Raw genomic sequence first — 9,988 nt, 5'->3', positions numbered from 1 at the left:
TATATAATATATGAAATTTAGGGATCATTAATAAACAACGGAAACATCTTCAACAATATTACATAATCATGGTATATTTTATTTTTACATCAGGAAGTTTTTGTACAAGTACTTGACAAAAAGTAATATTTTGTAGTTTATAAACACAATCATGATTAAATAAAATGAAGCTGTTAGTACTGTTTGTTGTAATTTCATCCGTTATTATTGTTCTGACTGGAGAAAATATTACCATAGATTTATTTATTTTTCGTGGGTACTAATTTTAGTCAATTGAAGAAAGCTTCCAAATTTGTGGATACTTGATTTCTTGTTTATTTCTACGGAACATTTGTAATTCGCTGATTTCGTGGTTTTCCTTCAATCTAATTAAAAACCAATCTCTCAACGCTCCTGTTTCTGATATGTCACGTGGGAGATCTAAAGAAACCTGCTTTGAGGTCACATGTGAGTGAACATGAAGTTATGAATTTATAATGATATGCAAATGAGTTGACGACCTATTAATAAGCCAATCAAAAAAGTTTATGGATTATTTGGACTGACGATATCTTCGTAAATAAAAAGAGTTGCATCCCTTTACCTCACGATGAACTTTCAAGATCGTCGAAGACTCATTTTCATTGGTCGAACAAGACACACCTACGAGGTCACTCACATGTGACCTCAAAGTGGGTTTCATTAGATCTCCCACGCGACATATCAGAAACGGGAGCTTTGAGAGATCGGTTTTTAATTAGATTGGATTTTCCTGTACCGATGAAACTGCTTAAAATGTGTATCCAAAGAAAAATAATGAATCCACAGTACCTAACTTTAATTAAAATACATCCTATTGTGTCGAAAGGAAGAAGTAAGATGATGCTGATTGATATACATGATGCCAAAAACAAAGTGTTATTGGAAACACATTAAATGTACAAGAGAGAATTGAGAATGAAAACAGGGAATGGTTAAAAAAAAAACGACCAAAGAGCATGAATCAGTCCAAAGCCACCAATAAGGTCTTCAACGCAGCAATTTTACTTCAATATAATCTCTGAAGTTCAACCACCAACATGTATATATAATAAAAAGAATGTTTCAAAGCTAGCATAGTATACTGTGAAAGTAATTTCATTGGGTATCAACTTTCGTGGTTTGGGCAAAAGTTCATAGGTTAAAGAAAACTAGTTAGAATTTGAAGACATTGGAAACAAGTACTGGAATAATAATATGTTGTTTTTGTGTCGCCTACAACATAAGTAGCAGTATGCCAGGCATATGTTTTACTATTCAGCTGTGGCATAAACTATATTTGTTAAAAGCTTTATATATCAGAAGGTAGAACCCCGAGATGCTTCATATCTTGTATGCAGTTTCTGTCTTTCTTATGTCAAATGTCCTTGTCCTCATTTTCATGGTTCAGCAACTGCTTGGGAAAAAACTGAGTATTTGTCATGTGAATTTCTCCCTTATGAGTTATTGGATAACCATATTTGGTATATGGGTTCCTTGCACATCTACATGTCAGTCGGACAGGGTTCACCTGACCTTGACTTTATTTCATGGATAAAAATATCAAAGTTAAAGTTAAGTGTTAAGGTATGTTTCTCAAATACTATATTAAAGCAGTAGGCCAACTATATGTGGTGTATTGAAGGATTGCATTTGGAATATGTCAGTCTGGCTGGCTTAATCTGACCTTGACCTCATTTTCATTGTTCATAGGTTAATGTAAGCTTTTGTGTTTTGGACTGTTTTTCAAGTACTAAAAGCATTGGGTCAACTATACTAGGTGCATACATTTTGATATTGCTGTAATGAATAATTATGCCAATGGTCTGTTTAGTATGTGATGTTTATGCTATACAGTGCATGTACGGTGACTTCATATTCAACAATGAGTATGCATGTACAGCGATTACATTTCAATAATTGGCATTTGACTTTTATTCTTAAAAATTAATTCACTTTTGCAGAGGCATTTCATACATAGTTTTATGCTGCTACCATGTGTCTTTATTCGTTTATTTAAACTGGGACCTAAATGTTTATATTGGGATATTTGGTATATGGGTAAATGTCAGTTAGACAGGGTTCACCTGATCTTGACTTTATTTCATGGATCAAAGGTATGTTTCTCAAATAATATATTAAAGCAGTAGGCCAACTATATGTGGTGTATGGAAGAATTTTATTGCTACCAGTTTTAAATAATGTATGTCTTCTTCATTGAATATAAACAATAAGAACAACTCTCCTACCCAGACCAAATGACATACAACACGACCTTCATCAAGGTATAAATCCCCTAATAACGCATTGTCAGTCATAAAAGACCCCCGAAATGACAAATGTTAAACATTTCAATCAAGAAAGCAAATGGCCTGATTTAAGAATAAAATAATGAACGAAAAATAAATATGATATATAGAAACATCTAGCAGAAAACTACGGACCTTTATCCTTAACATCTGTCATCAGCAAAATTCTAGAACACATCGTTTGCAGGCACATCATAAAACATCTGGAAAAAACAAAATCCTAACCAATTTAAACCACGGCTTCAGGTCAGGATACTCATGTGAAACCCAACTCATAACTACCATCAAATCGACGTAGGCATATTAGATTTCTCAATAGCTCTTGACACAGTACCACACATAAAAATTATTACATAAGTTAGATCAATATGGAATTAAAAGAAACACACACAAATGGCTTAAGAACTTCCTAACTGCAAGATTAATCCGAACCATCGTGGAAGGCGAATCATCTGGCGAAACAACAGTTGACTGGGGTCCCCTGGGGAAAAGTCTTGGGACCAATCCTGTTCCTGTACCACATCAATGACCTACCAGACAGCGTAACGTCATCAGTAAGACTATTTGCGACGTTTGCCTACTGTATAGAACTGATGAATAATGTCTCCTTTAGTACCGGTGAAGTTATTTTGATTTACTAGTGAGGTTTCCGTAGCGTAGGTTTTTTTTACATGATAGAGGAGCTGGCCCTATGCATAACTCTCCTCCCTTTCTCATCCGTGCTTGAGACCGGCAAATGCAGAGTACCTGTAGCTTTTCGGTTAGGGGTTACATCCCTTAGACGATTGCTGTTGCTAACGAGTTCCATCTACCCGGATTTTCTGTCTGGATTTACTTTCATAGCCTTTGATTCAAAAATCCAATCACAACACAGTGATACTATTTAACCCATAGCTTGGACAAGGCCAATGAGTGCAAGTGCATGTCCACACGCCGGTGGGCCAACAGACTGCATTTCTAGGGCCCTTGTTGCTCCGAGATCCTCTACAGATAATGCCTAGGTCAATATACCTAGTTACCGTGTGCTGTCGCGGAGGACACTGTAGAAGTCTTGGACAGTGTAGAGGCTTTGTACTAAAGAAGACATAGCCTCCGTCTTATTCTGATTTACAAGGTGGTTGAGGGTCTGGTTCCGGCTCTACCAAAGGGACAGTCAAACTCATAAATCTAAAATAAACTGACAATACCATGGCTAAAAATGAAAAAGACAAACAGACAAACAATTAACTGTGCATTTGTATTCAGACATCGCAGATCAAATTTATTCGTTCATTGTTTAATCATACGTTTTTTGATTGAGTTAAGTCTGCCAATTGATATTTTATCGTATGTTTTTCTTTGTTGTGATGTTATGCTATTGTTTCAGAAAAAGGGAGAAGGTTTGGATCCATTAAAACGTTTAATCCCGCTGCAAATGTTTGCACCTGTCCTAAGTCAGGAATCTGATGTACAGTAGTTGTCGTTTGTTTATGTAATATATACGTGTTTCTCGTTTCTCGTTTTGTTTATATAGATTAGACCGTTGGTTTTCCCGTTTGAATGGTTTTACACTAGTAATTTTGGGGCCCTTTATAGCTTGTTGTTCGGTGTGAGCTAAGGCTCCGTGTTGAAGGCCGTACTTTAACCTATAATGGTTTACTTTTTAAATTGTTATTTGTATGGAGAGTTGTCTCATTGGCACTCACACCACATCTTCCTATATCTATAAACAATAGTACACATGACACAACATAGAAATCTAAAGAAAAAACAACGCGAAAAAATGACATAGATAGCAGCAACTATTTGTCACTGTTTGTCCTACAACCATAAGAAAAACCAAAACCGCATCAGAAGTCATGTAAGACCGCGATATATGTTCAGTTAAGGTAGCACAATACAAAGATTTAATAACTCCAACTCCCAAGTTTTAAAATGCTGTAACTTTCTTAATATGCTTGAAATTTATAAAAGTGGTAGTTATGGATAGCTAACAGATTGCTCTTTCAAATAAATACAATGTTAGTATGATGCAACAATTATGTAACCAATTATAATGTTAACTGTGTTTAAAATATTTTTCCTCAAATTTCCACTTTCAATTGAAATTAGCTTCCTCATCGGTATTCCTAGAGGATTGATTTTATTATATGTTGTTCCTATGGCCATTATCTACAAAAGGGTGTCTCAGATTTCATATAGAATGCATAGAACAAATTTTACACCTAATTAAACATTATCTTCTTTTATGTGGTTAGGATGTTCACACTAATTAGAGATTTATGAGAGAATGAAATACCAAAGGGACAATTTGAGACACCCTGTTGAAGCCCATGATGTGTTGATTAAGATTTCGTTAAAATTTTTTGTATAGTTAAAGGGATGAAAGAGCTAAATTCATACAAGTGAACTGACCGAGATTTTGCCACTAATTACATAATAATTGATTACATAATGATTGCATAATAAAAATATTGCATTCCTTTAAAAGTTTAATCTTTTATCTATCTATATATACCTCTTTTATTATTTTGTATGCATTCATAAGAATGTTACAGAATTTTAAAGGTTAGTGATTGGAAGTAAAACAATCTTTGTATTGTGCTACCTTAATATAATGCTTTGATATCTCTCCTGCAGATAATTAGATTGAGAAAGTCTGGTATCTTATATTAACGAATATTGAGATGTTTTGTGATTGACAATGTGAAACTATAAAAAATAAAGAAATGTTTTAAATATGTCTATAAGTACAGATCACCATGCGGTGACAAAATATGTGATATTTTTAAGAACACCGCTAATCGTGTAATTAAACCAAAGGGAAGATTCTATCCATCTGGTACTTCTAACCAACTTTGGTTTAATAAACCATGCAGAGATAAGCGAAATGTTTTCCATAAAGCGAAAAACCGTTACAGTTTTAATAATTAAAAAAAAGCGAGATGAGATGAAAAAGTGCGAGAAATTTTACAGAACCGAAATGAATAAAAGTTTTGAGAGTTTTCAACATGCACTAGAAACTGACATAGATTCTGGTAAATTTTGGAAAATCTTGAAAAGATTTGATAGAGTGGGGTCAGAAGAAGATATCCAAATTAATATTGATCAATCATATGAGTATTTTAAGTCATTAAATAAGAGCGATGTTCCAGATGATGATATTGATTATGAGGATTTAGCTAATAGTATAAAAAGTCAGGGTTTTATTGAAATTATAGATCAGGAAAGTACAGAGGACGAAATGTAATGGTAAAGCCCAAGGGGAAGATGAGATTGTCAACGAATATATAAAAAGCACGGTGAATCAATTTTTGCCTATTTTAAAGTTACTCAATTTAGTGTTAGATTCTGGAAACGTTCCAAATTCATGGCTTATTGGTATCATTAAGCTGTTATTTAAAAACAAGGGGGATCCAAATAATTTGGATAAGTACCGAGCTATTTGTCTTACATCGAATTTAGGAAAAGTGTTCACCTCTATACTTATGGTGACTTGAATAACACCAGTATCACTCAGATTACAATTCTACCTTGACAGGTAAGTTTGTATTTAGCCTATAAAATACTTATTTAGCCTTGAGAATTGAAAGGTCAGTTTATCCCATTCATACAATAGAAGTTTACCTATGAGGGTCTGAATGGGGTTTACAGAATAGAGAATAAATGTAATAGCAGCAAAAAATAGAGAATAGAGAAAATGAACAGCAAAATAAAGAATAGAGAATAATGCGGTGCAAAAGTATAAAGAATAAATGTGCAAAATAAAAAGGAAACTTAGGTAACTGTAAATCGGTATAATGATCAATGTGCATAATTGATAAATAATCTTGTAACAGAAAGACTATATAGTAAAATCATTTTCATGAGAATTTGCTTTACAGAATGAGAGTTATTTTTAAGGCTATTAAAAGAAAAATGCCCTAAAAATTTAAAGAATACAGATATTAAAAAACCCATGCAGGTCCTCATGTCATTTACATTGTCAAAATATAGGACACATCTAGTCAAACTGGTTTTAAACTAGACATCTTGTCAAACTGGTTTTGTATAACTGACTGTTTCTTGCCCTAGATGTCTATTTCACAGTGACCTTATGTGTTTGTGCTAAGAGTACATTGTACTGTCAAATTCATTGATTTTCTGTTGGGACATGACCTACATTGTAAACATGCAAAATAGTGGCTTGAGATTTCAACTGATATTAGTATAATAAATTAAAATTTGGAATATTATATCCTGGTTGATGATGGGTTTTTTTGGGACCAAGATGTTTTCTTCATTCTTGTTCACATTATGATTATTTTAACCTTCAACATTGTTTAATGCACATTTAAAAATAGAAAAAATTTCAGCTCTCATTTAAAATATTTTGCAACGTAATAATAATCTGTCAGATTTGGTTTAAACAAAAAATAAGACCCTGCAAGCATAGTCTATTTCTATAACAGTCAAGCAGATAGTTTTTTTTATATCTGAAAAAAAACTACCATGTAAAGAAATATGCAATTAAAAGGCCTAAAATAACCCCTAAAATTCAACATTAACAGATTTTTAACAATTAAATCAAAGTTTTAAGTATTGGTCAGAATATAGGGTTCTTTTGTACTTTAACAATATCACAATAACAATAAAGTGACCTTAATTTTGGACAAGGTAAATGGCATGAAGCCAAATTTATCAACCTCTATTGTATGAATGGGAAACTGACCTTTCAATTCTCAAGGCTAAATAAGTATTTTATAGGCTAAATACAAACTTACCTGTCAAGGTAGAATTGTTATCTGAGTGATACCGGTGTTATTCAAGTCACCATAATTGAAGACTTAATGCTCTGTCAGACGAGATCGGAATTATAACTGATGCTGCCCAGGGTGGTTTTCGTAAGGGGTATTCTGTCCAAGATAGTATTTCACTATATTTGAGTTCGGGAAAGAAATTATTTTTCGCTTTTGTAGATTTTAGAAAAACTTTTGACACAGTGTACAGGGTGGGACTATGGCAAAAACTATTAAAATATAACATTGGTGGGAAAATGTTTAAAGTTATATTGAGCATGTATCATGTGTATACAGATATTAATTCTTGTGTTCAAAATGGAGAACTTAAAACAGATTTTCCTTCCCCCGTGTGATGAAGGTGTACGACAGGGAGGAAAATGTCACCTTTTCTCTTTGCCTTATACCTGAATGACTTGGAGTAATTTCTGGATGAAAACTCTGTGAATGGTCTAAAATTTATGAATGAAAAATTTACAGAGAATCTTGATTTGTATATCAAGTCATTTATTCTTCTGTAAGCCGATGACACAATTATTTTTGCGGAGTCGACAGAAGGGTTACAAAAGGCTCTGGATGTTTTTTAGCAATATTGTTTTGAGTGGAAACTTACTGTTAATGTATCAAAAACAAAGATTGTCATTTTTTCAAAGAGAAAGTTTAATAAGAATGTTACTTTTAAACTATGTAATGCAATTATTGAAATTAAAGATTCATATGAATTTTTGTTTATCTTGGTCTGCTGTTTAATTACAACGGAAATTTCTTTCAAGCTCGAAAAAAATTGGTAGACCAAGCTCAAAAAGCACTTTATGCTCTTTACAAGAAAATACAAAATATCTCACTTCCGATTGATTTACAGTTAAAATTATTTGATGCATTGGTGGTTCCTATTTTGACCTATTCCTCGGAAATATGGGGGTTTGAAAATAAAAATAATACTGAAAAATTACAGTTTTGTAAGCGCAGATTGTGAGTGCGACCGTCTACGCCAAATTGTATGGTGTATGGGGATCTTGCGACCGTCACTGATGAGTCTTTTGTAGACGAAACGCAACTTTGTCGCAAAAAAAAAATCGATCCTGGTATCTATAAAGAGTTTATTTATATGCTATGACATAAGCAATAAACCTATTATCCAGTATGTTGTTGATTGCTCCCTGCCTTATGATTATTTAATAATAAAACAAAATCAAGTCTTTCTAAGCAGAACAATTTCTACAGGAATAATATATATGTCACACTCTCAAACGTGTCCATCCTCTCAAATGGGAATGATCAAAATTACCATAATCAATTCTATGGACTTCACCTTTTTGAATTTACCTTGGAGTGCGGTATTTTTTGTTATAATTTTTCATCGGTCATATTTCCAGTAAAATATAAAGACAAACAGGTATGATTTAAAGATGAAATGAAAACTAATACACAGAACAACTATAAATATATTTAGTTAAGGTGGTGCCTAACACTACAGGGAGATAACTCTGCAAAATCAGCTAAACTTTTTAATTACGTTGTTTTATTGAGGGAATATTAAGCTTCTCATTGATCAAAATTAGTGTTTGACAAACTACTATATAACCAGTGTATTTTTTCTGATAAAATGGTTAGTTAAAATGTTTTGAAATTTTTATATTTTTGTTAAAGGGTTGAAGTTAACACTTTGTCAAAATTTTATGAAGATTAAACGAGCCAAATTAATTTTAGTGAAGGTGTTGGGTACTATCTTAAGTTTCAATGATGAAAGTTCCAGTGTTTGGTGCCACAGACCATCTAATCTCTTTTCACCCCTGAAAAAATAGAATTAGTATTATTAATAATATTTTTATTATTATAAAACTCAATACGAATAGTCAATTTTTGTATTTGTCATTACCAGTCATCCTACGGTGTTATCAAAATTATCATCTCTTTTAATATAAAAAAAGAAGATGTGGTATGATAGCCCTGTTATATTCATGCCGTCCCAATTGTGGCAATCCACTAGCTGTTTCTTTTAAAATTGCCATAAGTTGCTGAAAACCTTTTCCATTAGACATACATGATATAGACCAACTAATTATTGATACCAGCAGTAAGATGCTGTATATCTTATGTCAATGAGACACCCTCTTATATCTCCCTCTTTTCAAAAATATCGGTCTACTGACAGACACATCACAATTTTCTGTTTTACCTGTAAACATCTTATGTAATTGTGATTTTACTTTTTACTGAAAAAAACTGCAAAAAGAATTTTCAAAATGTTCTTTTTTTCATACGTTCATTCTATATAAATAAATGTATATATGAAGTCAGAGTCAATGTAATCTCATCCCTCCCCAAAAAACCCACCAAAACCAAATACAATCATTAACTTTTTATTGTTTTTAAATGATTAGATTTTCTTTCTTTTAAATTTTGCAAGAATAGCTTTTCGTAAATATGTGATATTTTTTATCAATTTTAAGAACAAAATGCATATTATTTCAACTTCTTTTAAAAAAGTACATATATAAGAAATTTGAAAGAAAAAAAGTGATATTGGATGTATTTGTTTCTGGTAAAATCCATTATTGTCCCAAAACTTTGGTTAAAACGACTAACTTGATTGGTAATAAAATTTGAAAAAATTATTACTCAAAAACCTATTATTGTAAATACACAATTTCTTTCACAGAGTTTGATTATAACATTTTTTTAATTTATCCACTAGCATCACATGTTTTGGAAATATTTACAGATCGAGAAGTTCTGGAATGCCAATACTTTAGGTTAAATTCAGCGTATGTTTGCTTCCTTTTCACATTGTCAAATCTGGGTTCTCTTTTCATAGTTATTCAAGTGGAGACTCGAAGTGGCATGTAGGTCCCCGCTTGGATATATGTTCAGCTCATTAAATTTGTGGTCTTTTCTTGCTGTAATGTGTATAATTTGTATCCC

This window comes from Mytilus galloprovincialis, chromosome 13 (assembly GCF_965363235.1).
Source record: "Mytilus galloprovincialis chromosome 13, xbMytGall1.hap1.1, whole genome shotgun sequence".
Lineage (NCBI taxonomy): Eukaryota > Metazoa > Mollusca > Bivalvia > Mytilida > Mytilidae > Mytilus > Mytilus galloprovincialis.
The sequence above is the reverse complement of the archived record's forward strand: the minus strand, read 5'-3'. Positions refer to the sequence as shown.